Source organism: Balaenoptera acutorostrata, chromosome 5 (assembly GCF_949987535.1).
Source record: "Balaenoptera acutorostrata chromosome 5, mBalAcu1.1, whole genome shotgun sequence".
Lineage (NCBI taxonomy): Eukaryota > Metazoa > Chordata > Mammalia > Artiodactyla > Balaenopteridae > Balaenoptera > Balaenoptera acutorostrata.
In genome coordinates this window covers 16,129,883-16,156,411 of record NC_080068.1, presented here as the reverse complement: position 1 = coordinate 16,156,411, position 26,529 = coordinate 16,129,883, and the positions used below count along the sequence as shown (strand labels likewise).

Sequence of the window (26,529 nt, the reverse complement as noted above, 5' to 3'; positions counted from 1 at the left end):
CCCTAATGCCTAATATAGTACCAAGAACATATTTATCACTCAGTAAATATTTCTTGAATTTATAAGTAAATCCATAGTGTACATTAGGCCATTACCCTGTGACTGGTTTGAGTGTTTTATTTTTTGTTGTCTAAATTTCTAATTATTTACTGTGTATCCACTTAGGTATAATCTGTTTACACATGCATATGTCAAAGAGAAGGTATTTATACAGAGAGAGGGAGGGAAAGTGAGCAAGTATTGAGGAAATATTTTACCCATTCAATAGCAGTTTAAAAGCAGCATTAACTGTTTTTGAATGTGGTTATATTTTATGGTACTACAGCATATCATCTTCTTTCTATTCCCTCACCTAAAAAACCCCAAGGCTCTATCAAGTTGATTGAGGGAAGAATTGTGGGAATCAGAAAACAAATAAAAAGTCAATAAGTAATTCCAAGTGCCAATCACGTAACCACAAGATAAAAATGAGAAAATCAAAAGGGATAAAGAAATGTTTCCTCTTATTTGGCCAAATTCCCACACATGAAAGAATATCTTAGGTGAGGAAGCAGCCTGATTTTGCCAGCAGCATTACAAGCACCATCAGTATCATCACATGCATCAACCCTGACGGACTTCCTCCTGTGTGGCAGGCACTGGGACCCACAGAGGATTAAGAAGAACACTTGGTTTGAGCTGTTCAACTGCAAGCTGAAGGTGACTTGCCCAATGAAAGACCCAGTGTTTTCGCTGGTGTTTTTTTTTTACTAGAAAAAGACTAAGTAAACAACTTAACTGACTAGAAAATAATGAGAATGTATTGTTTTCATACTACCATTAATCCCATTGTATCACCTTGAGATATTTCTAAGGTAAAACTGAAATTTTATTTAGATTAATGTGAATACTTGATTCTCTCTCTTCTGGATGTTAATTGTATTTTGAATGAGCCAACAGTAATTTATAATTTTACTTAGGAAAATATTGCCATATCGACATTTGTTTGTAATGTGTTCATGATACAGTATTTTAATCACAAAGAGAGCAAAAGTTTCTTTCTCTGATTTCTCTCTTCTGACATGTATTCAACTAATTTCTGCCTCTGCTCCAAATTAGAAAAGGACTGTGTCACATCTTAACTTCACAGGAAGATCAGTCTAATAATATGTGAGGTATTATAAATTTCATGCCTTACATTGTCCTTGGAGGAAGAGATATTTTGCTTTAAGAAGTCTTCTCTTCAAGTCTTTCTGAAAAAATAAACAGAGGACCTGTTTATATCATCAGAGTACTTAACGAAGTAAAATAGTTGTCACTGTCAATAATTTAAAATTAATACTTACAAATATTTTCTATGATAATAAAATGTGACTTTTCAGAATGTAATATGCCGAAATATCAAAAAATATCTGAAATATTTTAAACTATCTGCTGTGCCTGTGTAGAAAATATTACTCTGTTTGTAATTTTTGTACATAATAAGAATCTTTTGTCTACATGTGGTAGATAGAATTCTAAGATGGCCTACAAGATTACTTCCCTCTGGTATATACACCCTTGTAGAATCCTCTCCCATTGAGTGTGGGTGGACCCGTGAAAATGATGGGATGTCCCTTCCATGATTATGTTACATTATTTGGCAAAAGAGATTTTGTAGCTGTAATTAAGATCCATAAACAGTTGGCATTGACTTAGACAAAAGAGAAACAAGCAGATTGCTAACTGTCTTGGTTATTCTACAAAGAAAACATTATTATAATATTATTTAAATTAATATATAAAATATATTTATGTTTATAAATTATATTTATATATTATATATAAATGTATAATAGTATAACATATAAAATAATTATAATATTTTAAATTTAATATTTACATATGCATAAGTATAAATGGATAGAACTCTTCAAAAAGCAAGTTTATTTCAAGGAAATATGAAAAACACACTTTATCCTTAATCGCCCCCAAAAAGTTTGAGTTTTGATACCATCCATCCAGACAGTTTCAGAAGCAGGCTTATAAGATGTACTTACCGACAGCCAGCCCTCATGAGGGGGGGCTCTCTGGTCACTTGTTATTCTTACCTTTTTTAAAAAATGCAGATTTCTTGTATTTGATCCAAAGAAAAATTCATTTTCACAAGAAAGAAATGGAATCTGAATCTAGTACCTGTCAGTAGATTTTGACTCATTGGCTATTATGAAAAAATAACTTCAGTCACTGTTTAAAATAATTGGTAAAGTGCTTAACGTTATATGAATTATAGTTCACACAAATTCTTAATCCATGAGTGAGTAATTATGGTACTTATGTAGAAAATTATTGAAAATACTTAGATATTTATAAGATTGCTAGTTGCTCACAGAGTTGAGAACAACATCGTTACCAGTTCACCACACTGTATTGCAGTAAATGGTATCACAGTAAATGATTGCTGTTCTGCATGAAGAGTCTTCTGGGGGAATTCTTTTAGACTATCCTGGGGTCACATGATCCACCACCATTGCAACGTGATGTGAGTTAATGCCACATTCAAGACCCTTCATTTATTTCCAAAGGAATTGGAGCCCACATTAACTACTCTGCCTCTAATTCTGTTATCCTTGATAAAACTGTGGGCAGAGACATTCACAAGGTTGTAAGAATATTTATAACTTATAAAGAAGTATATCAAATCCATTGTAGTATTGAACTGAGTTGTAATTATAGTCTATTTGTATATATTTATTGTATTTTGTCCATTTACAATGTGACTTATGGGTCTGATATATTCTCAATCAATAATATGTGCATAATCATTATTGAACCAAAACAGACAATGGCAGGTCTGGAGCCAGTATAGTCTGATACCCTGATGGGCCTTTAGGGACTTTTAATACACTTATTAGTGGAATGATACAGCGTCAATCTACTGAATGACTTTGTGATTTTGATGTTGTTTTAATCTTCAGGTACACACCAAAGTCAGTTCTTAGGAACATAAAGTAACTATTACAATGCCATATGAAAGGAATTAAATTGAATTCCAGGTGTATTTCACTATACTAAATATAGGAAGGGATTAGGGATTTGAAGGGAAATTCAAGAGTTGGAAGGAACAGGAAAAACACTGCACCATTGTAGTACTTTTGCCTCTAATGGAAGATAATTTTCAAATGGAACACAGGGTTCCTTTTAACTGTAATTTTTTCTTAAAATAGATGTAGTGAGTAACTAACCCAGGAAAATTCCTAAGTGGTTAGCTGGGCTTAAATGAGAAGGTGCTAGGAATGTCCACATTACTTTTCTGGAATTATATAAGAGAAGTTGGAAATCTTTTTACAGCAAGCCAAAGGAAATTGTAATTTTAGAGTTCATTCATTCATTGATTTATATATTAATGAATAAAAGATTGGAGTAAAAGACAAACTGATGGTTATAAATTCCTGCCATACAATTTAAATTTGGGGGCCACTGTGAACTTCAGTGTTCTATTAAATAATAGAAATAATAGTAGTCACTCATTCAATCATTATGAGGATTAAAGGAGTTAACGTGTAAAGCTGGAGTAGGTACTCAATAAAATTAAGTCATTGTTATTTACTTAAACCAAATCTTTTGTGAGTACTAATTACCTGTCTGACAGAGAAGATCTATTTTTGTAATCAACCTACTCTGAAAAAATAACGGTAATTTTGAAAGGCTTTAGAAGAGATCTCATTGAAGTCCTTTCCTTCTTCAATTAGCTCTGGTAGGAGGCTATATATTTTGAGGTTGAGAAGGAAAAAAGGAGAGACGAGTTTTATAACTTTAGGGAAAAAAAAGGAAGAAATGGAAAAAGCAAATTAAAGCTATGTGTTAGCTTTTGTGGAAAGAAAAACAGGTATGTAAGGAAAACGACAGAAAATTCTATTCTCTTGTTTGTTTTCCACCTGACTGAAAAATCATTCAGCAAAAATGCTGTTGGTAGAAAGATGTGGTATAGACATTCTCTAAACCATCTTTTTTTTTTTTAAACATCTTTATAGGAGTATAATTGCTTTACAGTGGTGTGTTAGTCTCTGCTGTATAACAAAGTGAATCAGCTATACCTATACATATATCCCCATATCTCCTCCCTCTTGCATCTCCCTCCCACCCTCCCTATCCTACCCCTCTAGGTGGACACAAAGCACCGAGCTGATCTCCCTGTGCTATGCAGCTGCTTCCCACTAGCTATCTATTTTACATTTGGTAGTGTGTATATGTCCATGCCACTCTCTCACTTCGTCCCAGCTCACGCTTCCCCATCCCTGTGTCCTCAAGTCCATTCTCTACATCTGCGTCTTTATTCCTGTCCTGCCCCTAGGTTCTTCAGAACCATATATTTTTTTTTTAGATTCCATATATATGTGTTAGCATATGGTATTTGTTTTTCTCTATCTGAGTTCACTCTGTATGACAGTCTCTAGGTCCATCCACCTCACTACAAATAACTCATTTCATTTCTTTTTATGGCTGAGTAATATTCCATTGTATATATGTGCCACAACTTCTTTATCCATTCATCTGTTGATAGACACTTAGATTGCTTCCATGTCCTGGCTGTTGTAAATAGAGCTGCAATGAACATTGTGGTACATGACTCTTTTTGAATTATGGTTTTCTCAGGGTATATGCCCAGTAGTGGGATTGCTGGGTTGTACGGTCGTTCTGTTTTCTAAACCATCTTTTTTATCTCAGTGATCCCTATTTCATGGCCAACACAGAGGTAAAAATGTAATATTTAATGCAACAAATACTATTTAAATATTGTTGTAATATTTAAATATTTAATTTTATGGGGCAGGCTCTCTTACTCCTACCCTAGTTTCCATTTTTGGTAATTTGAAACTCCTAAACCCCTAAAAAAAAATCCCAGCCCTAGATTAATAATGTGTAGTTTGGAGCCTCATTTCTTTGTAAAATACATTGAAACAATGTAATAAAAAATTATAAATGAGAGGATAACATATACACATACACAGCCCACACGTTTAGGCAGAAACAGAAATGTAAAGGAAAAGTAGATGAAAACACAAAAGTATCTCCACAATAAGTAAATATTCTTAGTCATGAGATGCCATATCATATATTACATGCTGTTCACTTTTTCTCTTATTCCTTATGAAACAAACAAACTGATCTTAGACTGGAAATTTTGAACTCACTTCTAAGGATTGATTCTCCTAGTTTAGCACCACAAAGAAAGCTGTTCACATTTCTGAGTTGTGTAGGACAGAACTCTGGGAATGGGCTAGCAGGGTTCTTGGCCCAGAGTCTTCTCAGGCAGAAATCAAGGTGTCAGCCTGGCCTGTGCTTCAATGCCTTCTAGGGTATAAGTCCTTGACCAGGGTCTTTGTTTGTTGGCAGAATTCAGTTCCTGTGGTTGTTAGACTGATGTCCCTGTTTTCTTGCTGACTGTTAGTTCTTAAAAAGTGAATCTCTCTCTCTCTCTCTCTCTCTCTCTTTCTCTTTCTCTCTGTCCCCTCTCACTCACTGTCAGTGTCAATCTCTTTCTCTCCAATACCACTGAGATTCAGAATTAAATTGATAAAAATTTCAGTTTGACCCTAGTACCGCAGTTGCTGAAATATTAACATTAAATGTGTAAATAGGAAATGTGAGTGCAGACCAGAAGCCTTTAAGCTGTGTGCTCTTGTCTGGTTGGTTCCTTGGAGTTCCCTTCCCAGACAAATGAAAAGTGACAAAGATGGTAAGAGTATTTGGTATGGTCACCTCAATTCTTTGACAGCACAATTTGGCAAATGGATAAAGAGGACAAGGCAAGTCACTCTTTTCATGTTTGTTTATTTCAAGAAACAAATTTCTTAAAAGAGTGTCTCACAAAGCGATGTTCTATATGGAAAATGGTTCCCTTCTGTACTTTAAAAAACATATTTGTTTACAATCAGTGAAATAACAGGTGTGAAAAAAGGAAATAACAAAAAATAAGTGCATTCCTAATGTTTCTGAATTCAAGTTGAATGAACTCAAAAAACAGTATTCAATAGTGTGACATAGATTATTTTTTAAATGTGTGCATAAACATGTAAGTGAAGACATTTTAAATTATGTCAACTGATTTGTAATTCATTCAGGAGTATCTATTAAGTATGTTAAAATGCACAGTATTTTCTGGGAACATTGAAGTTAGAGATGCTTGTGTCACTCTAATTAAATTTCTTTGGTTTTAAGTACTTATGGACTTAGAAAATACTCTCATTTGCTTTTAATTTTCTAAACAATTTCATGTTTATATAGGAAATATAATTTTAATAGTTTTTTTTAATCTTGTCAATTAATTTGTTATGCCTATTAAATATGTAATTATATTTTTAAAAGAAAACCTTTCTGCTTATATCTAGGTACATAACTTTACCTTCTTCAACTTACCTGAAATTTCCAATGTCCAAATTTTGGATAAGTCCTTGAATATTTGTAATCTTCTTTATATGCCTTGCCTCCAATAATTATTTTTAATCAGAAAATACCTGTTATCTGAAGATCAAGTCTAAAAAAGCCATTCGCTTCATTTTCAGTATTTATATTGAACATCAGAACCAAATTACTATCTTGCATCCAAAAATTAAGAAATTTCTAATGACACAGTCAGTGAAAATGTATAGACTTATGACAGTTGAGTTTGCCAAAGCAAATTAGTCTATATCTAGTATTGCTGTGGTTGAGTTCCTTCAACTCAGTGAGTTCTCTACGCCTACAGCTGACTTTCCTGCAGTCCTGTCATGCTATTTGTGCACAGTCCTCATACCTGTGGAATTTAAATGTGAAATTAACTTAGCCTGTAATTTTATTTTACTTGAGCAGATTTTCTTTTCTTGATTTTGTGATTTTAACCTCTCTTGGATAGTTGGTGGTCTGCTCCATTTGTGAATATTATACTCTGAATTAATGTTTGCCTTATTATAATCGTGACCATCATATAGAGAGCAATTAAAATTGGGAGGAAGAGATACCTCTACCCAAGGGGAGGCTGTATGTTGTTAACCTGGGACAAAGCCCCTAACTGTCACCCACAAGCCTCGAGGGGCAGCAGTCATTATCTTAGCAAATAAATTAGCATCTAGGGCCTGGCTCTCACACTTGTGGTTTCAGACACCGGTGGATTCAGTCCTCTCTCGTGGGTATACTAAGGTATCAAACCAAAATTCCAATTTAAAATGGAAAACATAACCATTCTATGGAGTGGAATACTCCCATGGGCCATGGTGGTGCATTCTCTCCCCATAGTCTAGACACATGGGAAGTCAAATGAATGCTAAGTTATTCATATCTAATAAGAACTAATATCTCAAGGACAAGATTATCAAGGTCTGTATGACAAAAGCATTTTGTCTCTGGAGGCAAATGTGCGTGGAAAAATAAGTAATAAATGTTGCTTGGAATCAGAGCAAGGAGAATTAGGTAAATCATATGTCTCTGGGCCATTGCACAGAGCTACCAAATGCAGTAGAGAAGGTTTTGCTAGTGGAAAGGGAACAATACAAGCCCCTCTTCTATCTCCAGTTTAGACATGACTTTGCCAATGGGAAGAAATTCATGAAGTTTATTGCCCAAAGCTCGTACTCTCCTGAACAAAGTTTGGAAGATACTTAGAGTACTGACCTCTGTGACTCCTCTTTTAATATGATCTTATGGATGATTAATGGTCCTCTGCCTTCTCCAGGGATTGAGACACTATTTTTAATACATGTATACATTTTGCATAGCCCTTTCTTGTTCCATTATGTTTCCATTTTATAGTTTAACATTAAGAGGACAATATTTTATTGCTATTTTCAGCTTTGGGGGAATATCTCATTCTGGTCTGCAAATATTGACAAGTATATATTTCTTAATGTCCTTTCCATACACTTAATTGTAAAATGAGAAATGTTCAGCAGATATTTGGGTACTGATATATTCAAATCATTAGAAAATGAGTTTTACAGATACAGAAAATATATGTATATATATGTAAAAAAATATATGTATATGTTATTAACCACAACTGCAACCAGAACGTGAATTAATTCTAAATCCCATTCTGTGTTCAAGAGCACCTAGTAGATATTTTCTGCTGGGTTAAGAAGTGAATCAGCTATATCTGCAGCTAATTATATATTACTTCTAATTCTGCTCTTCCTCAGTATACCGTTTCCCCTCCTCCACAAATCCCAGTTGCTTGTTTTCTTGCAAAGCTGCCAAGAAACTGTGAACAAATTTAACGTCTGAATAACTGCTTGCTCTCTCAATGACCTTGAAAAATTACTTGCGTCATTAAAAATTCATAGAAAAGAATTTTTTTGAGAAGACTGACATATGTAATCATAGTACCTCCTGTTATGCTACTGTACTATTACAGTCTTATGAACTTTAAAAATTATCTCAAAGACATTAACTTTGCTCTAGTTTCCCAATTATATCAAAAGTTTCTGATTTTTTTCAAAGAGAATAGCATTATTTTCTGCTAGAGAGTAAGAAAGGTAAAACAGAAGACTGATTGATTCTATAAATTTTTGTGGTATTTCACAATGACTGTTTCAAACAGTGACACAAAATTTCAAGTGAAGTATTTCGATCGTTTTTTTCATTGAGGTGAGGCTCACATAGCATACAATTAACCATTTTAAACTGTACAATCCAGTGGCACTTAGTACATTCACAGTGTGTCTCTCTAGTTTCAGAACTTTTTCATCCCTCTAGAAGAAGGCTTTGTAATCACTCTCCAGGCCTCTCTCCTCCCTTCTCTTGGCAACCACTAACATGTTCCCTTTCTCTATGGATTTACCTATTCTGGATTTCAATGGTTCTAATTGTAAATATGTATAAATTTTAAAATCTGTTTACACATTGATTTTATTCCCCATTTTTCTTGAGGAAAGAGATAGGGAGGAAAAGGATATAAAATCCTAAAAATAAGTTATGAAAAATCTGACAAGATGGTAAAATATCATCAGAAGAAGCCTTCTGATACCCCTTCCAGAGCGGGTACCACACTGTATTGTAATCATCTCCTTACTTGTCTGTTTCTCTTCTAGACTGAAATCACTGAACTTTTTTCACTTTGGCCCTAGTGATTGGCGCTGTGCTTTCATACATTTAAATGCTCGCTGTTTGCTGAAGGGGATGGGAGGTGTGAAGAGAAGAGGTAGAGCTCGTTGATAATATTTTGCACTAAGTTAATAAGTAAATAATCATACTGGATCCCTCTTCTTTTCTTTTTTCTTTTCTTCTCTTTCTTTTCCTTTCCTTTCCTTTTTTTCTTTCTTCATTTCTTTCTCTCCCTTGCGTGTGTGTGCGTGTGTGTGTGGTTTTGTTTTTGAGGTCTGGTTTTCCAGAAGTTACTTTGAAGAATATAGACTTGGTTCCAAAATGTATTTATAGAATTAAAATTGGCCTTACCTTCATTTATCCAACATTTAGCTTTATTGGCGTACCGGCAGTAATTATGATCATGTATATTACTGTCTAATATGTGACAGAGCATCAATTATCTGGGCAACGCAGTCTGATTTTGTTCTGTCTCTTTTCTTTCTTTAGGCGTTGTGTCCTCTCGGTACAGCCTTTGTCTTCCAACTCCAGCCCCATCCCCTTGCCCAAAGCATTAATGCTCAGTCTGGTGGGATCAGTCACTGAACACTAGGTACTACATTGAAAGACACATAGTTAGAATAGTGCCTATGAAAAAGGGAGAAAAACTAGATCTAAATCACTTCCTTCTCTATACTTTCCCTAAAATATGATTTTTATTTTGCATGGGATAGTGGGAAACGCAATCATTTAAAAACCCAGTGTCGATCCCTTTCAGTTTCCTGCAAGGCAAGCTCTCTCTGGGTAGACAAATTGCCAACCATGGAGAACCGTGGATATCATTTCAGCAGTGGCTAAGATGAGCATTTTCCTTTACCTTACCTTATTTTTCACTTCATGTTTGAGGATAATTCCACTAATACTGGCAGGTCTGTTTGTTGTGTCTGAAAAAAGTCGGTGGGATATAATAGCCTTTTCCATAATTCTTTAAACATCAATGTCTATGAGCCCTCATTCTGTGTTGGTTTAGACAGACGGCTCCTTCACAGGTGGGGCGTTAGGAGTGTATTTTAATCTTCTGTTTCCAAGGTTCTGTGAAGATACATCTGATTTATGGGCAAGGATAGGTCGTTGTTGATTTCACTGAATTCCTAAGGAAATTGTTTTCTGCTCATTTTGTCTTTCCTCTGGGTAACACATCACGTTATCGTGTTTGGGGGTGTCTGCTTCTTGCTGCTCAGCACCATTAACATACATCTGGGCCACCCTTTGTGTGGAACTGTCCCCTGGTGAAACCCTCAGTGGTCTGGGATAGAGAAAGACTGCAATTTACAGAGTCCATTATCACCTCTGGACGTGTAGAATGATAATGGAAGTGACAGAGGTGCAGCTGAAAATTGGCTCTTAATATTTTATGTGCTCAAGCAAAGGATTAGAAATCTCATGCTGCTCTTTAGGGAAAATGAAGTATGTGGGATTTTTTTTTTCTATTAGAAAGTTATATGCAAAAGGTTGACTGCAGGGTTTCAAAGAAAGTATTACAGCACATTCATTTTGTGTTAACCAATACTTCTCACTGGAGGTTTAGAGAGAAAAAAAAAAAAAAAACTTCTGCATGAAACATTAAAATATGGGAACAAAGTATATCCAACATTGAAGCAAAGTTTTAGAACTGACAATTCTAAAATAATGCACCATATACATTACCACCTTGTTTTAACTACTGTGTTATATCTAAAACATCACAAATATTTGCCTGAAAAGATTATCTTCAAATTTGGGGTTTTTGTTTTTCATTTTTCCCCCAACATATATTTCTTCTGACTTACAACTTAGGATAAAATTTCAAGTGCAATCATTGCCACATTGATTTTGAAAACAGAAATTCTATCAGAATTTTTAAGTGTTTAAGACATATAAGATAGAAAATACAGTTTCTGAAACAGTCATATTAATAATTTAACATTTATCTTAGTATATTACAGTGCTTATAATAGCACTGAAGAGATGCTTGTTGAAATAATTCTTTCTTGAAAAATGTAGTTTCTGACCTAAGATGAGACACGATACAGTGCCCTTTTCATAAGTGTTTTATTACTTGTCACCCATCTTATTTCAGACAAAACAAAAGTAGCAAGGTAATAGATTTTCTTAATAATAAAAGACTAAATATTATTGAAATTTAGCAAATGTTAAGTCCTGTCTGTATTTCCTTGATGGATATTTATGATATCAAGGATTTCTAAGTTGTCTACTTTACCAATAGAGTGTACATTAGTGACATTACTATATCACTATTACCTGATGATTAATATGTCTAGATTTTACATTTTGAGGCACTTGGAGATGATGGAATAAGCCTGGTGGGGTTTTTCTTCAGTTGCTTTTCAGAAATGACAGCCTACTTTCTCTTGTATGTTTCTGTCAATGTTTCTTTTCTGGATGTGAAGATCAGTTTACTCAACTGTGAGTAGGAAAAGTTTCAAGTTGCTATGGTGGATTCCAAGCCTCATTTAAATCAGCAATGCCTGCCTTTTGAATAAGGTCTCTGTAGATCAGTTTATTTAGATGTGTCATTTGATTTAGTTGCCACTGACAGGATCAATGTAACAAGACTCCAGACTGAGACTTAAGGAGAATTCTAAATACTACAAACACCCTGTCAGTGATGGTCAACGAACTACTTGGATTATAAATTTCTCATATTTTCGACACAAATGAAGTCTTTATATTGTATGGAATCATTATTAGTTAATATCATTAAGTTTTATCACTACAAAGTTATTGAGCGTTATATGCCAAGCAAAATTTTAGGCACTTTTATATATATTCTCTATATGACATTAGTCTTTTAGGGCTTCCAAGTTAATGAGGGAAAAGATGGTTACCTTGGGCACTGTTAGCCTGAGAGCTAATCCAGTTCCTGGAAATTAATAAAAACTCAACAAATATTTGTTGAATGAGAAAAAGCATTACTTTATTTAATTCTAGACATGATAACAGGATAACTATGTAAACTTTTTTTTAAATTATTTATTTATTTATTTATTTATTTATTTTTGGCTGTGTTGGGTCTTCGCTTCTGTGTGAGGGCTTTCTCCAGTTGCGGCAAGCGGGGGCCACTCCTCATCGCGGTGTGCGGGCCTCTCACTATCGCGGCCTCTCTTGTTGCGGAGCACAGGCTCCAGACGCGCAGGCTCAGTAGTTGTGGCTCACGGGCCCAGTTGCTCCGCGGCATGTGGGATCCTCCCAGACCAGGGCTCGAACCCGTGTCCCCTGCATTGGCAGGCAGATTCTCAACCACTGCGCCACCAGGGAAGCCCCTGTAAACATTTTAAGGGGCAGTTTCATTAAAGATCTGGAGTTCTGGTATTGATGAGAGGGCAGTGGTCCTCTCTTTGCTTTTGGGTACCTAGAATGTAAACAAATAGAATTCCAGAGATAAAAACTTCTTCAACAAATTGGGGCTTAGTTGGTTTGCTATTTAGCGGTGAGCCAGGTAGCAGTGGTCTTTCCGTTAGTTACCAGATACAGTTGTTCCCTCTGTGTCTTGCCAGGTCTAGAACGAAGTGTCAATATTTAAAGTGTCTTTTTTTCCTTTTTAAATAATTGAATCATACGATGAGAAAATATTCATCTCAAAAGAGTGTATCTGTTGCTGACAGCTTTTCTAGGTAAAAATGTATTTCCCAGGTGTTATTGCGTTACCATACCTCTGTGTTAAAAATCTGCAGACATTATTGGTAGTTGTAATTTATCAAAGGAAAATATGTAGAAAATTCCATTACTTCACACTTTCTCACACTACTGAACATTATGAACACTTGTAACAGGTCTGCATCCATTGCCACCATTTTCTCTCAGCTCCATGCTGAGGTAGAGCTGCTTTGTGCACTGTACATCCGGTAAAACCAGGCCAGGAAAGCAGGATATGGAGACTTTTTTATAGTCTTTCCTAAATTGCTCCATTGTGTGCCATCGTTAGAATTTATTTTATTTATATATGTATAATATATATGTAAATTATAGTATTTACATATGTAAATGTAATGTAAATGTAGAAATATGTAAATTATAGTCCACAGATGAGGGAAGTAAGGCCCAGCTAGTCTGTATGGTTTGCCCCTGATAACGAGATTTTCAAATGTCGCATGTGGGGCTAAAACCCTTGCTCCGAGTTCTTCCGCAGAAGCTATAGTACAGTGTCCAGAAATCTGGCTTAGGTGTCCTTTTTGAGTGAGAGAAGGTCTTGACCATAGGAGAAATCACACTCTAAACTGGACATTAGCTAAAAAAGTGTGAGCATGGAAGTGATTGTTTCCTCTACTGGCGAAGCCCTCCTTCTCACTTTCACCGATCGAAGCTGTATCCATCCTATAGGGCCAGCTCCCAAGCCCCTTCTTCCTGGAAGAAGAGCCTTTTTCCTGCAGATTCCTTTTCCTCTTTTATAATATTCTTCACAGGCTGCCTTGTGGTAACCCTTTTTGTTTTATATCATTGTGTCTCAATGAATCTACAGTTAGGCAGGCCTGAATTTTAATCTCAGATCTGCCACTTTAAATTAGCTGTGTGTCCCTGGGCAAGTTGCTAAATTTTCTAGTGTAACTTTCCTTGTTTATAAATTAGGTCACCTGCCTCATAGTCGAGTTTTCAAGCTTAAAACATGTAAATAGCTTTGCAAAATGTGTGACACAGAGTAAGTGCTCAATAAATAGTAGCTATTATTATTTTTGGCCTTTGTATCTCACTAGAGTTTAATTCAGATATTCATCTGTCTATGAATCTAACACACTACTTGGATATCGGCTTTTTTTAAAGAATATCTATCTAATCTCCAACTATTCAGCTATTACTGGACAAACTAGATTCAGGTCTAAGCAAATGTTTCTAGATAAAATGTAATATTTTCAACATGCTATATAGGAACTCTTTTATCTTGATTCCATGGTTCAAGATACTATGAATATATTTTAAAATAATTTTTATATAGAGTTAATTCTTGATTGGGCTCAGAGAAAGAGATGAGCATAGATAATGTTAAGCCCCACCCAGTCTACTGAACTGTGCATAGGGAATGAGAGAGAAATGCAGCAAGGACCACCTGGTGAATGGATAGCCAAGATTCAGCAGTGGTGCCCGAGTCATACTCAGTCAAGAGACATATTTAATGCTCCACTATTTACAAACCAGAAAATGAACTGATTTTTAAATTGTGGTATCATTTACATAGAGTCAAAGTCCCCCTTTTTAGTTTACAATTCTGTGAGATTTGACAAACACATTCAGTTATGTAACCATCATAGTTGTGTAGCCAACACAATCAAGATATACAACACTTATCACTGTCACTGAATCTGGAAATAGGCAGGCCTAAGTTTAATTCTTGGATCTGCCATTTTCAGGCTGCTGGTCATTGACTACTTCCCTCACATCCAAAATATGGCTTCATGTCCACTTTTTGCCAATCCCTTTCCTTACTCCCAGCTTCTGGCAATACTTAGCTGTTTCCTGTCCCTATAGTTTTGCCTTTACCAGAATGTCATATAAATATAATCATATAGCAGCTTCTTTCTCTGGTTTCTTTCATTTAGCATCATTACCTGATATTCACCCAAATTTTTGTATATGTCAGTAGTTAATTCCTTTCATTCCTAAGTAGTGTTCCATTGTATGGATGTATCACGGTTTGTTTATTCACTCACCAGTTGAAGGTTGCCTACAGTTTTTAGTAATTAAGAGTAAAAACACTACAAGCATTTGTGGACTGGTTTTTTAAGTTTTCATTTCTCTTGGGTAAATACCTAGAAGTGGATTGCTGGGTCACATGGTAAGTGTTTCGGACTATTTCTTAGAGTGATTTTTTAAAAAATATAATGAAAGACATGTCATACTGATTTTTTAATTGAAAAATTATAGATTTACTCTGACTCATAATATTAAGCATCATGTAAGATTTTCTTAAATAGTCATCATCTTGAGCATCGCTTATTGAGTATTGAGTAATTATTATATGTAAGAGTCTGTATTATGTGATGCTTCAGATCATCTCCATATAGAGTGCTAATTTTCCCTGATTCAGGCAACTATGGATTCTCATCTTCTATTTTGTAGATTTTTTCCTTCTGTCTTTACAACTTGCTTTCAGTTTGCCCTCTGGCTACCTCTTGCTGCACTCTGCCCTTCTTATTTACTATGTTTTATCTATTGCTTAATAGTAAATTAGACTAAATAACTTGTTAAATTATTGGTTACCTAAGAACAGATAAGCTGTGAACAAGGGCCTGTCTCTTTTAGTCACTCTTGAGAAGACATGTGTCCTTTTTTCATTTTAAATACTTTTCATAAAATCTTCTTTTGTAAAAACCAACCTCTTCTTTGCAGGTTCTTTGTCATCTTCCAGAAACTTTATATTCTTGATAAGTAACTCCTGGTGGTTCTATCTTAATGATAACATAAATTCACATCCCAATTGTACCCTCTCTTCCACTCCAGCAGTGAATACCCATTCTGCCCAAGGTTACTTAAGACTTACTTCCTTCCTCTTCAAGAATGTATCTGGATGACTCCATTGATCTTGATTTCTCTAACTCAGATTGTTTAGAAAACTCATCTACTGCTTTATTACAGACTCTGTTTTATAATAATTTTAGGCTTATCTTAGCAACCAAATTGCCAAAAACTTTCACATTCTTCTCTGAAATGCTTCCCTTTGCACTAGATATACCAACCAATTGTCAAACCAATAAATATTTATATATATTATTATTGATTAGATAGTATAAAGCAACATTACTGAGAGCATTTTCTTACTGAATTTGCATACCTAATGTTCTGAGTCTATCACAGGGTGCTATTAAAAAACAAACCCTACATTCTGGCTGTTGCTGTCACAGGGTGATAAAAAAAAGCCCTGTCTGATTCCAGATGGAAAGCAACAGACACCTAAGCTGCATTCAGCTACACCTGCCTCCCTTTTTCACCATTACTCACCTAAAAGAAAAAAAAAAAAGAATCCATCCCTTCAACTAATGTGTCTAAGAAAAGAAAGAAGGGGGGACAGATGGAATTAAAGAGTAAAAAGTAAGAATGAAAATGATATATACTTATATGTAAGGAGGGAACAAATAAACCTTTCTTATTTAGTTTGCAAAGCATCCCCTGCAATTTGATACGTATTTGATATAAGAATTGTCTGTAAACTCTCTCCTTTGCAAAAATAGAAAAGCAAAAGGCAAATAATAATGAAATAAAGTTGAGTGAGGTGACAGCTTTGTCATTTTGTTAAATTGGATTTGCTCTCTACTTCCCTTCCGGAATGACCCAAGCACCCAAGGCTTGGCCTCCACCACTGTCAGTTTAGTTTCCTCCAACGTTATCAAACTCTGCCGTGAGAGTTCCATTATAATAATTCTACTAAGAGGCGCTATTTATATGCTTCTTTGTACATTTCTAAATATACTTGAAGACTGAGTCTAATATTTCAGTTAATTTTTTAATGGAAACAAAATCTTGGATTTGCACAATGGTGATGAGCCCCCTAAAACACATAAATATCAGAGCTAGCCCAGAGGCACTGAGTACCAGTAGCCACTGGAAGAAAGAATTATTAATCCACTGCTCCAACCTGAGTACCATTCTCCTTAAACCTGTGGTACTTCTAATGTCCCCTTGGCTAATCGTACAGGTTCCTAAAGGACTTCACAAGGCAATCCATTCCTGCTACCTATTGTCAGACAAGAAGGTATCCCAGCTTTATAAATGGGCTTGCTGAGGCCCAAAGTTAACTTCCCAAGATCCTGTAGTGAATAAAGGAAGATGAGGTTAATGAGAAGCAGGTCTCCATCTAACCAGTGCTGTTTTCACTGTAAAAACCCCTGTTAACAAGGGTAACCCCAACTCTGTTGCTTGTCGTCCGTTTTCAATATAATGTATAAAGAAATTTTTGTGCTCTCAAACTTTCAGTAGACTATCAGTATATATGGAGATGTACTATTTTAATAGCCATTGCCATGATAAAAGACTAAGGAATTCATTCTGCAGTATTTAAAAAGGGTGATGGAGTCTTTTTTTTTTAAGGTTATTTTTATTTACAAGTTTTGAAAGATGTACATTTTTTACATGGGTTACTCGCGCAAAGTTAGATTTAGAAGAGTGATAAATGCACAAAAGGTGGCAATGGAACGTCAGACAAAACATTTACAAGCCTTGTCCCACACTGCTACTTAAAGATACTGTCTATCTAAAAATATACATATCAAAAGAAAGATTGCAAGTATTGACTGTAAGGTTCTTATAGTACTGAAAGGGAGGAAGAAACTAAAGCATGCAGCATTAACTGAGGATTTGAGTGGAAAATAGTTTGCCACAGATATGTTCCCTTCCTTGGGTTAATTAAAACTCTAAAATAAACAAGGAGGGATTATAAATTTGTTTATCTAAGGTAGCACTGCTCCTTTAAAAAAGATTAAAGGATCTCCAACCTTCCCTAGCTTAAAAACTAATGATTGTCTCCAGTCCTCTGTTCCCACACCTCTTTAAAAAGTGAAAATCCAGAAGACTTCAGTATTCTGAAACTTAGCTTAGATGTGTCCAGTGAATACCTTGCAAGGGGAGGATTTGTCAGTTATTACGATCGCTGCACTCCTTTGACTGAGTCCTTTAACATTCTCCTTCCTACCAGTAAAAAACAAAATTCATGTTGGTTAGATCTTAGTATCGTGACCTTTTTAGCTTCCATTGCTCTTTTAAAATGGATGTTTATATGGATTTGTTTCCCTGTTTTCTATAGGCCGTATTCCAAAAATTCACTTCTAAATCCAACGCTAAGTGAAGGACCAGCCAGGGTGAAACGCTTCAGCAATCATTCTGTTAAAAATAACATTCTGGTCATCAAGCTATGCATAAGCACCACTTGTAAAACAATTCATTTGAAAAGCTTAGTGTAAAGTACAGTAACACAATACTTCCCTAAAACTGGAAATGAGATACAACAGAAAAGGAATTAAGCATTAGTAATTTTTGCATGTAACCCAGGTACAGTACCTTTGATCTCATAGAGGGTGTTTTCTGATGTTTAAGGAGAGGGTAGAAGGGGTGGGAAGAGCTTGGTAAGGGAAGATGGAAACAGCACAACAGCTATTTTGCTTTTAATAAAGCAAATGTAATGACACTGAAGAATAGGAAGGTGATAAACACATCAATATATATTTTTCTTATGACCAGCTTCTTCTCTTCCTACACCCGGGTCAACAGTCACACCAGCTCTGTTCTACTGTCACGGAAACATGTTTTTCATACCCCTGCTTATTCTCCTGGTGCAGCTGAGCCGCCTGGCTCTTTGCTGGACTGTTAGGATTGGGTTCCTCCAGTAGAGACTGTATGGATGTTAAAATGGAAGACACATCATAGGTTGGACTCCAATGGTTCTGAAGTATGTCCAGACATACCCTACCATCTGCATAGACATTTGGATGAAACATCTTAGGGACAGATCTAACCGCAGGTGGCTTATTCGGATATTCTTCAGTGAATTCTATTGTAATAATTCTATTATTATAATAATTCTATTGTAATATTGAATTCTATTGAGCCTTCAGGCTCAAAAATGACGGTGTTCCAAACCATGATGTTGGTCTCAGACGAAGCCCCACTGACTCCGGCTGGAGGATACTCCTGTAACCTCTTGAAGCCCCTCATGAGGTGCCGCTGAGCCGGGGTGGACACGTCTCTAGCGGGGTCAGGGGTGGGGCATACACCGATATCTGGGGTCCCCGCGGGCGGTAAGGTGGCCGAGGAGGCTGAGGGGGAAGTGCCCAGAGGAACTGCACTGCCTCTCCGAACGGGTGATGGAGTCTTAATGGATTAATATAAGATTATATATGTAAAAAACATTAATGATTTAATTTAAAAATTTTCTAAACTTGGCTTGAGTTTAGTGAAAAATATAGTATTTGTATCATACAGGAAGGGACAGTTCAAATCCTATTAGCATTTAGACTTAAAATTCAATAATCCCACAGAAACCCAAATAAAGAACGATATTTTAAAACAACAGCAAATATATAGCCCAAATAAACTTTGCTATCTTCCCTTAAAATTGGTAAAATTCTATTCAGAAACATCAGTTTTCACACTGTAGTTCTGAAAAAGTATAAACTTAAAATAAAAGAATAAAATAACAAAAGGGAATATTGATAAAAACCAAATTTTCAGTAAGTTCCAAAAGGAGGAATTACTTATTAAATTCTCAAAGGTTGTAGATTCCACCGAGGCTGGGTAGGGGAAAGATGACCAGCCAATTGCTTTGATTGTTCATATAATACCTAAGTATATTTAGGTTAGCAGATAGCATTAGATCATTCACAGGAATCTCTTGAAAGTTAGTAAGGCTTAAGGAAAGAGTATTTCAAACACGAATTCATACTATGAGTAGAAAAGAATAGGTAGCTTATTGCCCTTTAGTAACTTTTAATTACACTTGAAAAATAACAAAAACAAGCCAAGGCCTCTGAGCCATCTGTAATCTTTCAGTGGCCTCTGCCTGACTGTGTCCTGTCTAATCTGGTCAGGACCATTCTTCTCTTGCTGTGTCACACTGGCCTCCTGATGTCTCTTGGCCTGTCCAAGCTGGTTCCCAGTGCAAGCCTTCTGCGTTAGCTGTTCCCTCTCCTGGGGTATTCTCAGGGCAGAATGCTTCCTTATTCTCATCATCTAGTTCTTTCCTGACCAGCCCCACTAAAATATCACCAACTTCCGACTTGCTTTCTCTCCAATTAGCTTACTTCTTTATATGTTCCCTCCAACTAGAATGTAAACTCTTTGAGGGCAAGGATTGTCTTGTTCATCATTATGTCCCCTAACCCTAGGAAACACCTGCCTGGGTTATTAGTATGATAAATAGTACAGGAAGAAACTACACGTAGTATATATTTATATGAATATGTGCACGGGACTTCTATGAAAAAAGTAAAGGACACATCTACATATATTACTAATTATTTAGAATACATTGCTAATTATTCTTTGTAGGATAGCTATTATTTTACCTCACCAAAATTTTTCTAAGTACAAATGTTAGAGGCAGAAGAGAACATACATTGTTAAAAAATAGTAGGGACCTTCAAGACTTCGTAATTTGGTTTCTTTCTCTCCACCTCTGTTGTGTGGTTAGGGTAAATGGGATCCAAAAAGGTGACAGTAGTGCACTGGGTCACATGTTTGGTAAACTATACAAGCCATTCGCCAATCTGGGCTTCTGAATGGAAGACAGTTGAACATCCTTTCTGCTTATCCAGGCTGTCTTTCTTTCCTCTGTGCAGAATGAGCCATTGATCTACCTGCCTGGCATCTCTTGGTCTCGGTAGTTTCCTATACTAGTTGGCTTCATGTAAGTGACTTATTCTGAAACAGTGCTTAAGAGTCCAGGCTTCAGAAACAGACTGTCTGGTTTGAATCCTGACTGTACTATTCACTAGATATAATATCCTAGTTAAGTACGTTACGCAACTGTGTTTCAGTTAATTCGCCCGTAAAACAGTGATAGCAGCACTTATTTTTTTCTCCGAGAATTAAATAAAACAATTTATGTAATTAAAACAGTTGTTATATGTATTTTTATAAGGGCTTTAAAACATTTGTTTGTAGAGTTATTTTGGATAAATAAAAATTGAGTACTAACATATTAAACAAATAATACCTGGCGAAAGTAATTTAGAAATTTCTTTGTTAAATATTGATTTAAGAAAAAAGCACAGATTTTTTACCACGAACCAAGGAGTTCTCTTTCACCATTAATTAAATGTAAAACAATTTTAGTATTGTCTTTTGAAACATACAGTTTTAAATTTAATGCAAGGAAAGTAATAAATTCATTTGAAGTCCATTATGAATGATTTTTATATTATGTCTTGCATTAGCAGTGCCATTGCTTCTTTTCATTAAGCCAGGTAATGAGGAGATAGACATATTTGACTCTTCAGGAAATGGATAGAAACAAGATGCAAAAATGGAAGTCTGCTGGCTTTAAGTGAAAGTTAGCCCCTTTGTATCCATTTTTGAACCAGTTTCTCAAGCACTCTTGCATTTAAGCAACCTCCATGAAGGAATGCTTTTGTGTCAAAAACTAAATTTAGATATCAGGAATTCTAAATTCTAATGTTATACGAAGTCTATTTCCAATGGCCTGATTAAGTTTTTTTTTTTTTGTTCCTCTTCTTTTTAAGATCAGTTGAGTATGGCTTAAGTTTAATATTTGTGAAGTCCTTTTATAGTCTTCAAATGAGTGACCCTATATAAATGCAAGATATCATTGCTAATTCTCAGGAGTGTTATAAAAATTACCTAATGTTTGTAAAATACATTGAAGATGAAAATTGAGATATAAGCACTAAATGTAAGTTTTACTTATTAAAGAAAACCATGTTAGAGCTAAGTTTGCTGATGAACACTTTTTAAATTTCATTTCCCTGAACTCCTTTCAAAAGTTCACTGAGGCATGCATGCCATGCTATTCAAGCACTTCAGGAATCTTTCCCTTCTTTTTTTTTTCCCCCTTTTTTTGTTTTGTTTGTTTGTTTTGTTTTCTTTAGTGTCAGGTCTCAGGAATTTTAATTTTCTCTTCTTAACCATCACCATTATAAACATCTAGAAACCTATATGTAACATTTTAACATTGTATGCCAATGAGATTAGCTGTGTATGTACTGTTGCCTTTTTACTATAAAGAAATAAGTAGAGTTTTCTACTCAGACTTTATTTATTAATTAAAATCATACCGATATTTGAAATAATTATGAGTATTGAGAGAGACTCTTAACATCCTCTCTTGATGATAAATGATGGGAATGATCACTACTAACTGTTGAAAGTTATGAAAAAGTGGTCTGTTTCTCACATTTCTCACATTTAGAGAGCAAAATACCTTTTTTAGATGTGACTAAGTTCACCTGGGGTATGTCTTTTTTTGTTTTCATTCCTTCTGTAATACTAGTGATGGGGGGGGGGACCAACAAACACAGATAAGTGACCTCCCACTGAAAATAATCTGTAATCTGGTATCTCCATTTATCCCATTACATATATTTCTGGCATCTCTGTCCATGTAGAACAACAGTGAGCCTATCTGTGATTTTTACATGTCCAAACAGTAACACAAACAAAAATCGCTGAAGGTAGCTGCCCTGCCAAACAAAGAATGGAAGTGGCAGAAATGCCAATAAAAAGCAGAAACAGCAACAATTGGCCAAATCTGTGGCCACAGAGAGCTGGAAGACAGGAGAGAAATGTGAAGGAGAGAAAACAGACAATCGCTATTATGGGTGTGGAAGCTTTTGGCTTGTCCTCTCCTTCTGCACCCTTCTCTCTCCCTTTCTAATATTTCAACCTCTGGTAAGGAGTGGGTGAAGGAGCAGTGCTATGAGATTACAAGAGAAAGACTGACATTCCATTTCCTTGTGCTTGTGGGGTCACTACACACTCTGACATATGGGTTTATGTTTCCCACCCAGTTAGCCAGTCAAATGGGAATGTTCATTGTTTTAAGAAAATCCAAGTTGACATCAGAATCTCCTAAATTTATTTGACCTCAGAACACTTTTTTTTTTCCTGAAACACCATTAACATCCTACTTTTAGAGCTAGTGTTCCATAGAATGCACTCGGGGGGATGACGCTTTAAATAATCAAAAAAGGTTTAATTACATTTTCAACATACCACACAAACAAGGAAGTATGTGATATGGTTTTGGAAAGTTTCCTTCAAAAAAAGTTCGAATAAAAATGTTTGTTTCTAAAAGCGTTTCTCTTTCATCTATCAGAAGCTTATCTATAACCCTAGCCATATCAGATAACTAAGGGGATGCATATGTGTTGTGTTAAATAAACTTTGTCTTAAAGCATAAAAAGGAAAAGAGGAAAGAAAAAAAACGAAAACTCACCTAACACTCTTCTTTTTGCTAAATGATTCAGATTTTTCATCTTGAGTTTATGGTTCGAATGACCTCTGAACCCTTCTTCATGTCATCCATGCCAGCCGTGCTTATAAATCTTTTACATTCTAGAAGCTTAGGATGTTTCATTATTTATTTGTATTTGTTGGGGCCAGCCTTGATGAAGAAGACTGTTTATAATGGACTGCTTATTGCAAGGGCCTGTAAAAGAAAAAGTAAGCTGAACTTGGCCTGTGAACTTGGGTATGCACCAGAAGTGCAGTTTTTCTTACTACATGACAGGGCAGAAGGAGACTGAAATGACTGTTGGGAGTTTTTGAGGATTTTAGGGATTAAAAACAAAGCTACCTTGTATCATCTTCACTTGGGGAGAAGGAAAGACATTTAGCATTTAGGGATGACGTAGTACTACATAATGGCCCTCAGTTTATTGCTGAGTTTCCTCACTGTTTATGGATAACGTAAAAAGGAGATGATATCCGTAGATCATTTCTGGAAAACAATATTTTCAGAAGTTAGAACTACTATTTGTAAATTTTTCAAATAAATCAATCAATAAAAGCAGCTGTTTAGGAAGCTCCACATGTGCTGAGCATTTTCTATTCCAGCACATCTCAGGTAATGTGTGCTTAGAGTCCTTAGATGCAAAATGCAGGTAATAAGAAATACCTATCTATCGCTTAAGACTGTTTGAGTGATAACTGTATTTTTGCTCTTATTATTTATCAGTGAAAAGTTAAAAGCATTTTTCACAAATTGTGTTTTTCCGTTTTAAGGAATATGTCTTTGCCTCATACTATACTTTTTAATACATTTTTAAGATCATTTCATTTACAGATATTTTTAAAAAGAGACTTTTACATGGTTGAATTATTAACTAAGAGGGTATTTATTCTCAGACAGTCATCTTGACTCCAAAGCCACCAGAATTCATTCTTCTAATCTGCACTGCTGAATAATGATATGTGGTTTGGGGGAACTTTGTTTTAATAGAGGAAGGAGAGGTATGGTTTTGACTTTTACTTGTATTAGTTTAAAGTGCTCATGGAATCTCTAAGTTTAGGTCTAGGGCCATCTGTGTGAGGAGTGACTTGTTAAAAATAGAGCAATCCCTGGAAGAACAGATTTTATTTTTTAGTTATGTTGGTAGACTTCAAAACTCTGATCTAGTAAAACAGTGGCAATATCTGTAAATGGAGTTCCTTTGTGGCAGTTTCTTTTACCATGGGTTTTATTATAGTAATAGAAAAGAAAACCCAGACGATTATTAATGAATTTAGAAGCATGAATGTGCAAAGCTTACCTGCAGCTCTGCCTTTATTTCTACACCTAAATAAACTCCAGCTGAATTGTGAAATTAATCACCCTGAAGTCCTAGGCTCTGATAAGGATCCTGCCACTCAATTTTATTTCTTTTGATGGTGCAAAACAATTTAGCAAAGTTTTCTTAGTTGGGTTTTTGCTTTTATTGCAGAATCGTACAGCATCACATGAGACCTTATCTTGATGCTGTATCATTCCAGTGATTGGATCCAGCTTATTCAACTTCTTTGCTAAATTGCCATGTTGCAGGAAAGCTAATTATAATTCTACATCGGACTGGCCCTTATTATCTACTCTACCCACTACAAAATATGGTGATCTCTATGATAATCAAAATTTTTCAGTATTTTATTTTATAGTTTCTTGCTTTATCATCTCTATTTATGAGAGAAGGACTATATTGTTTATTAAAGATTATTTAGCACATCTTCAAAATTCTAGAGTTTTTCCCTAGTGTTCCAGGTTCTTAATACAATATGTCACAGAATAAAGATAGACTTTTATTTTCTCATTTATATGATACTATTATTCATGAATCTTAAATAAATAAAAATATTGAACTTAATAATTTAAAATCTTTTGCATTTCTTGAATCCTTGAGAATTTTAGGTTATACAAAAAGAACTGTGGTGATAAAATACCACCAGTTCAAGTATTCAGGGCCATCTAAATATGAATTTTTAACAATATTTTTAATAAAGTATAATGAATATATTAGAATTGACATGATATACTTATGTAAATTTCACAATTAGAGCTACATAATTTATTCACATCAATATTAAACCTATATTTGATGTTCAGCTATGCTTTTATTCACTTTAAAGTGTTTTCTGTTCTGCTTAATTGGTTTGGATTTGCTCTGTCAGGTTTTTTTCCTTAGTGAGAAAGTTGCAGACCTGCTGTTTTATATTAAGTCTCTATTTTTCTTTAACAAAAAAGAAAAAGGCAAGCAAAAATGTAAGCCCAATTAAAAGCAGTTTATTCAGAGTTTATGAGCACTTCAAAAAATACTTCCTGCCTTCATTGAAGCATTATGAAAATCCCATGATACATCCTTCATAGAAAATAGACACAAGAAAAAACATAAACCATAAAATTCTGTTAAAGATCATTATTTCTAAGGTCATAATATTGACCGTGTTCTAGAAAAATAGAGCATAATGTCATGGGGACACCTCCCCCCCGCCCCCATCGTTAATTGGTTTGCTAACTATTTCTATATTTCTATTGGCTATAGATCAGTTTACATTATTCTAGTATATATTGGTAAAATATTCTGTTATCCTAGTAGCTTGAAAGTGTTTATTTAATTCTGAGTTATTCTTAGAGTTAATTAGCAGAAACAACCTAGAGCCTTTTGTCATGAGTGACCAGTCTTCACACTTTTAGCAAGATGACTGCTTCAAAAATGCCCAAACAAGAACTGTTCATTGCAGTTTCTGCAGTTATTTGTATATCTTTGCAATATTCAGTGTAATATTTGAACAATCACCATAGTTACAATTTTCCTTTAATTTCATAATTGTGATTTTTTTCCACTCTGTTATACTGAGGAATGTGTTTTAGGTTCAAAAGAGTTTTGGAGTTCACCTCCAAGAAAATAATTCATGAACTTTTAAAAGATATTATTATGTCATAGAGGAGGATTTTCTCAATTTCAGAGAAATAGACTATGGGTTATTATTTTTAATCCACTAGTTAATGATTGCTACAGCTAATTTTCTCTTTGGATTGTTTTTCCACCAAAGAAATTATAATTTCTTATATCCCTAGTTATTACCAATCCTGCAAATGGATAATCACAGAAAATTATTAGAATAAAATTATTTTAAGTTAAATTTGCATTTAATATCATAAGGCACTTTCAAACTGTGGAGAGGGTCTTCATAAAAATCACACAAAGAGCAGTAAGAAATTGTACAATGGGTTCTGCTACAACATAACATGTATGTTCCTAAAATTCACCTCTCTATGCAAAATCATGAAATTAAAAATCACAAGCACTTAATGGGAAAGCTGGGGTTGGGGCATAACACTCAAAATCGGAATTAGGCGCACACACATACAAAGACAGTAACCTAATAAAAATGGTAGTATAGGAACTTCCCTGGCGGTCCAGTGGTAAAGAATCCACCTTCCAATGCAGGAGATGTGGGTTCGATCCCTGGTGGGGGAACTAAGATCCCACATGCCCTGGGGCAACTAAGCCCACGTGCCACAACAATTGAGCTCGCGTGCCTCAA

General features: G+C 35.1%; 1 protein-coding gene and 1 pseudogene across 4 annotated transcripts in view; one reads left to right on the top strand and one right to left on the bottom strand.

The window, feature by feature from the left end:
* Window positions 1-26,529, top strand: part of UNC5C (unc-5 netrin receptor C) — a 401,808-nt gene that overhangs the window by 81,432 nt on the left and 293,847 nt on the right. The window lies entirely within an intron of this gene.
* On the bottom strand, window positions 18,261-18,732 carry LOC103000757 (ubiquitin-conjugating enzyme E2 A-like; annotated as a pseudogene).